Source organism: Hippocampus bargibanti, linkage group LG12 (assembly GCF_051943395.1).
Source record: "Hippocampus bargibanti isolate YZ-2025 linkage group LG12, ASM5194339v1, whole genome shotgun sequence".
Classification (NCBI taxonomy): Eukaryota; Metazoa; Chordata; class Actinopteri; order Syngnathiformes; family Syngnathidae; genus Hippocampus; species Hippocampus bargibanti.
Genome location: NC_142745.1, coordinates 14,866,027 through 14,875,000, shown reverse-complemented (window position 1 = coordinate 14,875,000; position 8,974 = coordinate 14,866,027). Strand labels below are relative to the sequence as shown.

The following is an 8,974-nucleotide window of genomic DNA, read 5'->3' as shown; positions in this document are numbered from 1 at the left end:
CTGTTGAGAAAGAACTTGCATTCCTTCCAAGACATATAAACTCTGTCTTCAATCAAACAAGCCTGTTTTCACGTTCAGTAAAATACTTTTTCTTTGTGTTCATTTGACGAGAACGACTATATTGCCAAGATGCAGGTTGAAAAGTAAAACCGTAGCCCAAATTACAAGATATTTCGGTTGCCGAATTTACGAGGTTCATTCAATAAATGGCGATTTTTTTTCGGTTGAAGGACTTCTTCTACAAATAGACGCTGCCTTTTTTATTTTAATATAAGAGGCATCTGCATTCCTTTATTATACAGTGAGACCTCAACTTACAAACACCTTATCTTACAAACTTTTCGTCTTAAGAAACTCTAATTTATGAAAATTAAACCTTATAATAAGCACTATTTTCATAATACACACCCACCACGGCTGGTGGAGTAATCTTCGGCGGAAGCACACGACCGAACAGCGCTCCAGCCGGCGCTACTTTGCACACCCCCTCTCATTGAATGCACACGTCGATCGCCTACTTGGAGCTTTTTGCTGATAATTTTACTATGATGGGACCGAAAAAAAAACCACCACAGGCTTGTGTACAGCCCAGGAAGACACAAAATAAAATCACCGTCGCTGAGAAGAAGGAGATAATTGAAAAACACGAACAAGGTGTGCGTTTGTGTGATTTAGTGGCCGATCACGGCTATGCTAAGTCAACCATTGCTCCCATTCTCCGGAACACAGAAGCCATCAAAGGTGCGTCTGTTGCAAAAGGTGTTTCCGTGCTCTCAAAGCGACGGTCTCGGGCAATCGAAGAAGTTGAAAAAAAAAATATTTTGCAGCACAGTTTATTTCTTTTATTACAGTCCTCATGTAATGTGCCTCTCTTTGTTACTTTATGATACAATGCAGTGTATTTCTTTCATTACCATACAATAGCACATTTATTATACATAGAATAAGGTATGTTGTGTGTAGTTTTAAGGCTTATTTAGTTAAAAACTATATTTTATGGAAACCCTGGAACGGATTATTCCCTTTTTAATGGTTTCCTATGGGAATTTCTTTTTTGAGATGCACACTTTTCGCCTTACACACAATTGAGTTCGTAAGTTGAGGTCTCACTGTACAAATGTTTGGACTGGTGTCGTTCAAAAAACCCTTATCCGCATTAAAAGATAAAAAATATTAACCTTGTTGATTGAAAGACCCTCGTTTTTACTGACGGTGGGAGTTGCAGTACTGTAACTTACCTTTAGATGTCGCTGCTACACTAGTTACGAAGAATGCCAGCGACTCTTCCCTGAGACCCAACTGAAACTGAGTTGATAAAATTACTCATTTGAATAATAATAATAATAATAATAATAATAATAATAATAATAATAATAATAATAATAACTGTCTGCTGAAGTCGGAAAAATTGAAAAGTTAAAAAACAATCTGATGTACTGTATGCGTAGGTACAGAAGGAGTTTTCAATAAATACCTGTTGAAATTTGTCTTTACTAAGACCACATTTTGGAGACAGCTCATGTCATTTGATGTCATTATTTGTGTAGCGAACGTGTTCCTCCTTTTGTGACCAGTGAGAGGACAGTAATAATCTTCTAATATCCCCTAAATATTATTAAATATTTGAAGTTAAAGGCAGCGGTTTCACCCTTTAACTCCACATGTGACCTGGTGGTGGCCTGGTCCTTCCAGTGCAGAAGTGCAGGGTTGGATTTTGGCTCTAGCTGTCCACCTTGAAAAAAAGTTTGTGACAGCAAAGAATATATTCCAAGAGTAATACTCTGAGTGTCAGTGTGTCAAGTCTCCCTAGACTGTTCTTTTTCTCTGGTAAAGTTGAGTTGAGTCTTGGATGTCAAGGAGGGAAAGTTTGCTTTCCATTAAAAACCTTGTAAGACAGGCTGTCAGGCACATGCTCTCGCACAAACATGAAGCTGCGGCTACATTGAAGGTTTAGTCAGGCTTCCTGACAGCCATGATGACATCCGTACTTCTTCTTAAAACAATATTCCATTGTTTCCATCCATATATCCATGTATTCATCCATCAACTTCCCATCTTGTGGATTTCTGCTATGCGGACAGCAAACTAATCTTAGAGTCCTTGACTTCCTCCTTCTGGGTAGTAACGACCCATACATTCACTCCAAGGCCTTCAGTCGTGCTACATAGTGTGGTGTGATTTACTGCACGTCCACTAGATTGTGCCGTTTTCCAGGAAATAACTTGTTACTTGAAGAAACTTAAGAAACGCTGTCATAAAATTGCAATATTATTTGCTATTTTTGCGAGTCCGACCTTTCGTAATGATGTCCAACTTTTTTTGGATGGATGGATGGATGGATGGAAGGATTTTTTCACACGAATTTAAAGTGTGATGTTTTTATGTAATCGTAATGGCACAAAAAGTCACACGAAATATATGCAGTCATTGTACTTGTTCACAGGCCCATTCAAAGCTAGTTGAAACACTTTTTCTGATTCACAGCAGCTTGCGTGTTATGTAACAAGCAAGTCTATCTTCAAATTGATGAATTGAATTTTACATCCTCAAAGCCGCCTCCCCCAGAGTCTTTTTTGGGGGGGAAAGCCTGGCTTTGTGAGTGAGAAGCTTTTCTAAAGCTCCAGACTTTTCATTGCTACTTTCTTTTCACCCTTTCTTCTCCAAGCTCTCGGTTGCCTTTTGTGTGGAAATGAATGTACAAGAAACACTGATCGATATGTTCACATAAGACTTGTGTTTTTGGGAGAGGAAAAAGCCTGCTATTTTCCGTAACATGAACATTTCCCTAACTTTTTTAACCTTTTCTAATTTTTTTGTATTGACATTTACAGCCAGATTCTGTTCTTTTTGTTTATTTAATTTGTCTTCTCTAATAATAGAAGCGATTTCTTTTGTACATTCCAAGTTAGTCTTGCCTGTCTTTGCTGCATATCCGTGATTATGTGTGTTTCTAGTAAGGTAAGACACATCCTGCCAGCCCATAAAATATCGAGTTATGTCACCATCTCAACATTTACATTTCCTCAAGTTTTCCTTCCAAACAATGGCGAGAGTGAAACCGCTACCATCTGTCAGTTCAATGTCAACAGCAAGGAAAGTAAATATAAACTTTCAAGGGATATAAAGAATTGTTTTGATACCTTCATTCAGGTTTTTCAGGCTGCGTGTGATAATAATCAAAACAAAACATCCTCTTCTAAATTTAAAATTCAACAGCTAACTTCTGAAATTCCGAAATAAAGTAGGATGTTTTCGATTTTTACTTTGATATGAACAGAACCGGCCTGTTAAACTGTCCTCCTCGGGTAGGAAATCTAGCCTTGGGCGGAAGGGAGTATTTGTGGATACCTTGTACACGGCGGTACGCTCCTGTACGAGAAGAGCTCATTAGAAACAAGGACAGAGAGAGAGAGAGAGAGGGAAATACTGAGAGAGAGTGATTGAGAGAGAGAGAAAGAGGGAAAGACAGAGAGAGAAAAAGAGAAATAGAAAGAGATAGATAGAGAGATAGAGATAGAGAGATATTAGCGATAGAGAGAGGGGGGAAGGGAAAGAGAACGCGATTAAATAGAGATAGAGAGAGGGAAAGAAGGAAAGACAGAGAGAGCTAAAGAGGGAGGGAAAGACAGAGATGGAGTGAGAGAAAGAGAGAGAAAGGGGAAAGACAGATAGAGAGAGGGAAAGAGAGAGACAGAGGGAAAGACAGAGAGAGAGAGATAAAGAGGGAAAGACAGAGATAAAGAGAGAGAGATAGACAGCGATTGAGAGAGAGAGATAGAGAGATAGAGATAGAAAGAGGGAAAGAGAAAGATAGAGAGAGTGATAGGGAGCGATTGAGAGAAAAAGAGGGAAAGACAGAGAGATGGAGAGAGAGAAAACAAGAAAGAGGGAAAGGGAGACGCATAGAGATAGAGAGATACAGAGAGATACGGAGAGAGATACAGAGGGAAAGACAGCGATAGATAGAGAGACAGACAGACAGACAGATAGACAGACAGAAAAAAACAAAACCCAAACAAATGTGAGAATGGCGCTCTATGTCCTATTTTGAATTCCTGAATTCATTTGCGAATGGCAGTGAATGAGTTAAACAGCTTCGCCATAATGTACAGAGATGCAGATATTATTCATCCATTTCTCCATCTCTCCTCTCACCTCTCCCACAGACTTTTGACGTGAACACACTCCTCTTCCATTATTTACATGTCCTTCTCCCCCTCATTCTGGCACAGTTTATCAGTTTAATCAGCCCTTGTTGGGTGAAGGAGGAAGGGTGAGTCGTGATCTGCATCACTCCTTTTCGCCTCCAACTGATGCATCTTTTTTTCCCTTCTCCCACCTCCAAACAGCAGCCCATCCGATGAAATTTGCATTCCTTTGCCAATTAGTCAAAAAGGCATTTGAGGAAAATGGTTTTCATCTCGACATCTTCAAACAACCACACGGCACACCATTGCGTAGAAAGAGGTATTGCCTTTATTAAAAAAAAATGCACCGCAGTGGAAAATGCACATTGAATGTCATCAAGCGATATAAAATGTGCATCAGCGGGGCTTGCGCCTTTATTAAACTGAGGAATCATTTCCAAGTGAAAAATGCTTTCATTCAAAACTGGGACAGATATTACATAATCATTTCATCATGGCTTTCAGGCAAAATAGCTTTTTTCAATCATTTGGGTACTGACATTATTTATTCATAGATGCATTTGAACTCATTGACTGGCAAACATTGTGCAAAAATGTGTCCACTCCGGTGCCAGGGCTTTTGTCATTGTCAGTCCAATTCTAGGACCCACAGAATATTGACTTTTAGGACAACATCAACATTCATTGCCGCATACGAAAACGTAGCCTTTTTTTCTCATCAGAAAATCAAATCCTTTCATCAGACTGGAAAAAAAAAATAATTGGGCGGAATTGCAGAAATGAATATTCGAATAAGATAACTTAGTTGAGGTTGGCCTCCCTTTCTCTCTCATGATACAGTGATACCTCAGCTTACGAATGCTTTAGCTCACGAGCTTTTCGCCTTACGAATATTAAATTCGCGAGAATATAATCTTGGAATACAAACTAGTTTTCGGCGGATGAACCAAACCGCACCGCGCCACGGTGGCTGGCGGACTAGTTTTCGGCGGATGAACACCAAACCATGCGGTCGAACAACGCCACGGTGGCTGGCGGACTAGTTTTTGTCACCCCCTTTCTTTGAGTGCGTTCAGTGTAGACGTGATTTGTTATCAGGTGGAGTACTTATGCTATTATGGGACCGAAAAAGACCCCATCACAGGCTAACTTTAACAAACGAGGTGTGCGTTTGTGTGACTTAGCGTCCTAGTACCATTATGCTAAGTCGACCATTGCTACGTGTGGCTAAGGATGTTTCTGTGTTGTCTAAGCAACGGTCTCAGGCAATAGAAGATGTTGAAAAACTTCTGTTGATTTGGATTAAGGGAAAGCAGCTAGAAGGGGACAGTGTGAGTGAGGGTATTATCGCTGGGAAAGCATGGCAACATCACTCTGATATCATCAAGAAGCACCTCCATCAATGACCACCACAAAAGTCAATAAAACGACTTTATTACACTGTACAGTTTCTTTCTTCCATTACAATCCAATAGGACATTTATTCTACATAAAATAAGGTATATTTTGTGTAGCCTTATGGCTTATTTAGTAGACAATTATGTTTTATGGGGACCTGAGAATGGATTATTCTCATTTTAATGGTTTCTCATGGGAAATAAATGTTTGGCAGACGACCTTTTCACCTTACACACACGTTCTGGGAGCCAATTAAGTTCGTAAACTGAGCTATCACTGTATATTCTTCTTGTTTTTTTTTTATTTGCCGCTGCTGGTCCTTTGTCTTTATAGCCTTTTTTTCTCCCATTCGTACTTCATCCCCTTCCCTCGGTGTGTGTTTGTGTGAAAAAGTGACGAAGTCTCAAAGGAGAGAAGGGAGAGACTGAGGTTGGAGAAAGTAATTAATGTCCACACTGCCTGTTATACTCCCCTCTTCCACTAGTTCCGTCTCCCCCATTCTTGACCCAAATCCAATGCGACAGGACTTAATTTCACTGCCACCTCCCTCTCACACGTACACACCTTCCTCTCCCATCCCACTCAGGCACAAGTCATACGCCGCCGTCTATTTTTACCTTTTGTCCTTCAATTATAATCCGTGAGCTATTGCTATGATCCATAAAGGGAGGCGGAGAAAGGACCCCCATACCCCCCTGCCCACATGCACACACATTTGCATGGGAGCGGTGCCCCGTTCCTAATTTCAAATCGCTCACTGTTACAGCTACAAATATTTATCTCATTAACTGCCAGATGATGTGCAAAAAAATGTATCTGCACCAATGCCAGGGTTTATGTCATTCTCAGTCAAAGCCCACAGAATATTCGGTTTTAGGACGACATCAACATTCAATACAGCGTTAGAAACCTTAAAGTATCTTCTTTCATCAGAAAAAAAGAGTTAATTCCTAAGTGATATGGGTCTGGAGTTATCTGAGTTTGAAATGAGGGCGGCTGTCCAAAATACAATGCATTACATATAGTACTATACATAATGGTTTATACAGCGCTTAAACAATAGCTGAAGCTGGAACAAAGCGTTAACATGGACAAAAAGGAAACGCTGCTCCCTTGTGGAAGGGAAAAACATGGCCAGAGGTCTGACCAGTGCGCTATCGGCACCCATGCATAAAAAACCAAAACTCGAATTTTTGGGAATTTGGGAAAGGCACTCCAACGTCATATTTTCCATTCCCGAATAAATCCGTGAATGGCAGTGAATGAGTTAATGAGGTGAAACGGAGCAAGCATTAAACGAATGTAATGCAGACAGATCAGCTTGTTCTTTCCGTGACTCTCCCAGTCTTGACACCCAAGCACCGCACACATCCCCCCCCTCTCATTGGAAAGTTACCCACAGTAGCCAATTAGCACGACTGCTTTGTGGAGATTTCAACCCCCCATTTTCCTTTGTGTATCCACTCCAGTCTCCCCCCTGATTTTCCCGCCAGCATTCCCTCACTCGCTCTGTTCCTCATTAGAACATCCTTAGAACGTCCCGAATCCTGGACGTCGTGAAATGGCTTCAAGCTTTGTTGAATTTCAAAAGCTTGCGCTGGGAATAATGGACAACAAACTGTCATTTGACTGAGAATTGCACGTGGCTGTCCACATTTCAACAAGCTGAAAGACAACCAGAAAGACGAATCGAGAGGCTGGGAGGAGAGAGATGGATGGCTGAGATGGTCTACAAACCTTAAATGTAAAATGTAAGGTGGGGGGTAGGGGGGGAGGGATTATCAGCGAGTGGCAGGCACTGCTTTTGGGGACTTTGTCTCCTTGACACCAGGACGGTGGCTTTGTTTCACTGACAGCGAGAGTGTGTGTGTGTGTGCATGTCTGCGTGTGTGTGTGCGTGTGCGTGTGCGTGTGTGTGTGTGTGTGTGTGTGTGTGTGTGCGTGTGTGTGTGTGTGTGTGTGTGTGTGTGTGTGTGTGTGTGTGTGTGTGTGTGTGCGCGCGACATTCTGGCATCTGCTTCCTGCTGGAAAAGGTTAATTACATCTCCGCTGCCTGACTGAACGTGTCGTGCATAATCACAAACACTAATGACACCTCAGTATTACGGTATGTGTGTGTGAGTGTGTGTGTGTGTACGTGCGTGTGTGTGTGTGTGTGTGTGTGTATGTGCACGTGTGTGTGCGTGTTCATGTGCATATGTTTGTAACGGTTTATGTGTGTGAGCATGTGCATGCTTCTGTGTGTGTGTGTGCATGTTCATGGGTGTGTGTGTGTGTGTGTGTGTGTTTATGTGTGTGTGTGCGTTCATGTGTGTGTGCGTGTGTGTGTGTGTGCACGTTCATGAATGCATGTGTGTTCACGTGTGTGTGAGTGTATGTGCACGTGCGTGTGCAGGTGAATATTTGCCATGTGCATGTTCATGTGCATGTTTGTATGTGTGTGCATGTTCATGAGTGTGTGTTCATGTGTGTGTGTGTTCATGTGTGTGTGTCTATGTGCGTGTGCATGTTCATGAATGTGTGTGTGTGTGTGTGTGTGTGTGTGTGTGTGTGTGTTCGTGTATGTGTATGTGTATCATCATAACAAAAATGGAGTCACTATACAGTTCTGTTTGGGTTACTGTTTAGAGATTAAATAGCGACGGGGATTAAGCTGTTTAAGTGTCTGCTGGATTTGGTGTGCATGGATCGGTAGCGCCTGCCTGAGCTAGGGGAGTCCCTGGAAAAGATGGTGGGCAGGGTACGGAGGGTCCCGTCGGATTTTCTGTGTTTATTCTGTTTTTCTACGAAGTTACTCCGGACATGCTTGTGTCTTTAAAACTATCAGCCATGTTTGTCTGTGATGCAATTAAGTTTGTGTTTTTGGTGCTGGAAAGGTGGTGGGCACAACAAGGGTGCGGAGAATCCGACTGGACCCCCCGCACCCTTGTTTCAATTCTAGCAGTGTGCAAGTGAGGAAGTCAACCACAATCGAAAAAAAAAAAACAACTATATGATGACAATTCAGATTTTGATCCTGACTTAACCGTGTTTACAATTCTAAAGTCACAATTCTAAAGTTAAAGGTGAGGTCAGTAATGGCTGTTACACATACGTATGCGAATCCTTCCATTCTTCGACCTTTCCACTTTCCTCTTCTAGGAGCTGCTTTTTCAATATCTTTTTCTTGTTGCAGAAGCTGTTGAGGCCACAAAAACATAGACAGGTGAAGGGCATCTCCAGACTAAATAGCCGCTCTCACAAAGACCTGTTGAGAAGATGGAAAGAAAAAAGAAATTATAAAATGAAAACATATCTCTGTTATGAGAAATTAGTGAAAACTAGAATGTTATATGCCATGGATGCATTCCGATTTTTTTCCTATGAAGCAAATGGCGCCCTGAAATGGAAGGAGACAAGAAAGGTTGGCATTGATTTGAATATGCTGC

General features: G+C 41.5%; 1 protein-coding gene across 2 annotated transcripts in view; it reads right to left on the bottom strand.

Moving 5' to 3' along the window:
* The window catches only part of klhdc8a (kelch domain containing 8A), a 39,778-nt gene extending 31,005 nt beyond the window's left edge, over nucleotides 1-8,773 (bottom strand). For both annotated transcript variants that reach the window (XM_089010771.1, XM_089010772.1), the window contains exon 1: nucleotides 8,641-8,773. The gene's annotated coding sequence lies outside the window, so the exon portion shown is untranslated. The remainder of the gene's footprint in view (nucleotides 1-8,640) is intronic.
* Nucleotides 8,774-8,974: the final 201 nt, after the last annotated feature.